Source organism: Castanea sativa, chromosome 12, assembly GCF_040712315.1.
Source record: "Castanea sativa cultivar Marrone di Chiusa Pesio chromosome 12, ASM4071231v1".
Taxonomy (NCBI): domain Eukaryota; kingdom Viridiplantae; phylum Streptophyta; class Magnoliopsida; order Fagales; family Fagaceae; genus Castanea; species Castanea sativa.
The window spans coordinates 34,395,539-34,399,432 of NC_134024.1; the positions used below are offsets into that span (position 1 = coordinate 34,395,539).

The 3,894-nt window shown below is 38.9% G+C and overlaps 2 non-coding genes across 2 annotated transcripts; both read left to right on the top strand.

Moving 5' to 3' along the window:
• The first annotated feature begins 347 nt into the window (after positions 1-347).
• LOC142621412 (small nucleolar RNA Z102/R77) lies at positions 348-434 on the top strand. The gene has a single exon (XR_012841791.1). It is a non-coding gene; the product is annotated as a small nucleolar RNA Z102/R77 (small nucleolar RNA).
• Positions 435-539: 105 nt separating this feature from the next.
• On the top strand, positions 540-630 carry LOC142621411 (small nucleolar RNA Z102/R77). The gene has a single exon (XR_012841790.1). It is a non-coding gene; the product is annotated as a small nucleolar RNA Z102/R77 (small nucleolar RNA).
• Positions 631-3,894: the final 3,264 nt, after the last annotated feature.

The following is a 3,894-nucleotide window of genomic DNA, read 5'->3' on the forward strand; positions in this document are numbered from 1 at the left end:
AATGATGGGCCGATTCAACATGGCCTCGGCTCAAAGTCTCTCAGAGGGCTAAACGTAACCAGAGCTGAAGTAAAGGGCGTTTATGATATTTAACCACACTCTTGTACCTATAAATAACTCTCTCTTTTGTTTAGGGTTTCACTCTCACAGTCACAGGCAATCAAGACGCCGCCGTTCTGTTACCCAGTTACACACATCCCCTTTTCCCTTGGCACTAGGAATTCCCACTGGGATTTCACTTTGCTTAACAACACTGCTTCTTTATGCTTATCGAAATCCATAACAATTTTACGAGCTGGGTTTTTGTTTTTGAATTTTCATGTTAGAAATATGAGGTGGTGAATGGAGAACGAGATGATGAGGAATATGTTTCCCTATTGGTTTGATTGCCGATATGATGGCATCAATCATGTATTAGCTCTAGCTGATCGTTCTCCTTCTCCACACGAATGTTATATGCAATTTAATTTTGTTTTCTGTATTTTTGTTAAAAAATAAAATGTGGGTTTGGTTGGGTTTCAAGATTTTAGGAGTTTGGAGAATGAAATGATGACTGAGACATATTTGTTTCCCTATTGGTTTGATTGCCGTAATGATGGCACAATTTGTATTAGCTCTATCTGATCATTCTCTTCATGGTACAATCTTATCGGTTTCTTTATCTTCAGAACATTGTCCTAGCTTTTATATGTAGCAATGAGAACTTAATTCTTTAAAATGCGTAGGTGGGGTTTTGGATTTGCGAGTGTTAAAGTCATTTTGCTTTGTGATGGAAGGGCAAGAATAAGAATGTGCCTTGAGAATGCAGGCGACATGCAATGTGTTCTTGTTATTTTGTTTTGTAATGCATTGAAATCTTCTTCTAATTTATACAAGTTTATTCATTTAAGGTTTTTCTATCAACTTTTGCTATAATGGTGGTTATTATTTTTTCTGAAAACAATTTATACATTGAATTATTAATTATCAATATGATATGAAAATTCTGCATATGAATATACGGTTGATGAAAGATGCTTTCTTCATTTACCCACCGATAACAGGGGAAGTGACTTTTATTATGAATATACGAAAATTCCTATCGCACACCGCCTAAACAGGGTCTTTTGACTCCATGTTTAACTCCACTGAAGCTGGCTCTAGAAAATTTTAGGTAGGGACTGTACCAGTCTAACAGAGAACCAGAATTGGACTGAATGGAGATGGGAACAGCTTGGAGGGTGTGCTCAATGCTAAGATTGTAATTGTAAAAATTTGTGTTAATTTTTCATCTGTTGGCAAGTGTCCCAGTTTTTCAGTTGTGGATTGGTGGCTGTTTGGAATAATATACTCTTATGCTCAGTTGTGAATAGTTTGATTGAAATATTATCTTGAAATATTATCTCAAAAACTTACTTTATCAATAATACAATATCATTTTATAATACAACCAGTATCTCAACTTTTATTTTACCATACTACATATTAAAATAATATAAAAATATAAAAATATAAAAATATTTTTCACTTCTCTCTATGATCTCTCTATTTCTCTTACTCTCTCAACCACCCACCACCATTGTCTAGCTTTTCAATCATACCACACACCTTTGTTGAGTAAAATCTAGCCAAAATCCATAGCAAAATCACCACCACAACCACGCCAACAAACCAAAATCTGAAAACCACCAATTACCAACAAACCCACCAATAGAAACATAAACCATTCAGAGAGTGAGAGTGTTTGTATCAGAGAGAGAGAGAGAGAGAGAGAGAGAGAGCCATCAACAGAAACATAAATTGAGGTTTTTATACTTCGTGGAGAAGATATGATCGTGCTCTTAGCTCTTGAAAACAGCTAAGGATGCTTTGATTAACTCGATCCTACACATCGCCCAAATACCCAACACCCGTAAAAGCCAAAAGAACCCAAAATTAACTCTTGGTTATGGATTCAACATCTGGTGGTGTTGGTTTATCCGACCCGAATAGTAGAGAGGGTCCATCATCGGCAATAGCCCTAGATGATCAATGCTCATCACCAGCACCACTAACTCGACCCACGCCCACATCAGTCACAAATCCACCACCGCTAGAAACCCATACAACTTGTCAATCTCCACTGCTAGAAACCCAAACAACTTGCCAATCTCCACTGCTAGAAACCTAAACAACTTGCTGATCTCCACCGCCAGAAACCCACAACAACTTCGCCGATCTAGAAACCTAGTAACCCACAACAACTCGCCGATCACTGCCACACCGATATCCACCTAAATCACGCCGATCTTGCCACAAAAAATACCCAAAAAAAGCCATCACTGTCGTGAGAGAGGGACTGAAGGGGATCCAGTGGTTGCTTGTCTCGAAAGTCAAGCTCACGCCTTCGTCGGACCTTGCTTCGGCCAACAGCGAGTCAGAGAGTGAGAGAGGGTAGATGAGAAAACAGAGATGAAGAAAGAGAGAGTTGAGAAAGAAAGGAGATGCTTCGGCCTAGAGAAAGAGAAGACAGAGGAGAGAGAGAGAGAGAATAAAAGTGATTAAAAAAAAGATACAATAGTGCTACAGTGCCATCCTACATTTAGGATGGTATTGTAGCAACATTGTAAATTTTTTTACAATTGGCACGATTTGGTAGTTTGGATGGAGCATCATTTTAACGGTTTGATGGTAAATTATACCTACATTTCCCATTTGGCAGTCCCAATGGGAATGCTCTTATATTTGAAATCAATAAGCACCACTTTTATCCTAGAACCTCTCAAATAATAATTCTTGAATTCATTTGGTGCATTCGTGTGAATGAAGTCCCCAATCTATGCATGAATATGGTTTGTCAACCTTCAGATTTTGCCGTAGGGAGCAACTATTCCTACTAGAGGCGACTAATGAGTAATGACAATAATGTTTGTTCTATTAGGTTCACCAACGGAAACACAAGGATTTGCCCATGGCCTCATCTGAGGATTTTTTTAACTGGTATTAAACAACCTAAATTCATATTTATTATGAATAAATTAGGTTCATAGTGAGAAGAGATGACATCCTAATATCGATTATTCTATCTATAAATTAAGATGAGGGGAGTTCGTCAGTCCCATCAGCTGCCCCCTCAGGTTCTGAGGTCGTCGTGGTGTGTCATGATGACCCTCAAAAGATGAAAGGTTTTTTGGCCAAACACGCCTCTTGGGGTTTCGCTCCACATTTAATGCGTAGTGGTTGGAGGAGAAGAAGCACAAAGCAATGATTGAGAGTTGGAGAAAGTGAAGGGGCAAGTGAAATGAAGGGAAGTTTAAAAACCAAGGCACAAAAAATTGAAAATCAGCGGGAAACCCAAGAGTCACACAATTGGAGCATTAACTCCACTAGCCAGACACGGCTCTTAGGGTTTCGCTCCACATTTAATGCGTAGTGGCGGCGCCACATACATCGTAGCGTGTTCTGACCAGTGGGGTTAATGCTCCAATTGTGTGACTTTTGGGTTTCCTGCCGATTTTCAAGTTTTTGTGCCTTGGTTTTTAAACTTCCCTTCATTTCACTTTCCATTTCACTTTCCCCTTCACTTTCTCCAACTCTCAATCATTGCTTTGTGCTTCTTCTCCTCTAACTTGTCTTTGCGATTTTCTTCGAGCCGTTGCATTTTGTGGTTGAGCTTCTTTTTGAGTTATGTTTTCTTCTTTCCCTTTTCCTTTGCTTCTCAATGGCGTGGATAAATAGTGCTTGATTTATGATTTTCGCTCCCTTTTTTTCTTTTTAGGATTCTTCTCTCTTTCTCCGTTTTCTGGTTTTCATGGTTAGTAGCTCTGAGGTTAGGGTATCTTGCCTTCAGTCTCCTTCTTTTTTGTTCGTTTGGGGGCTTCTTTAAGTGCTTCCTGTGCCTTTTTCCCTTTGTTTAAGAATTTTGTTTTTGAGGGT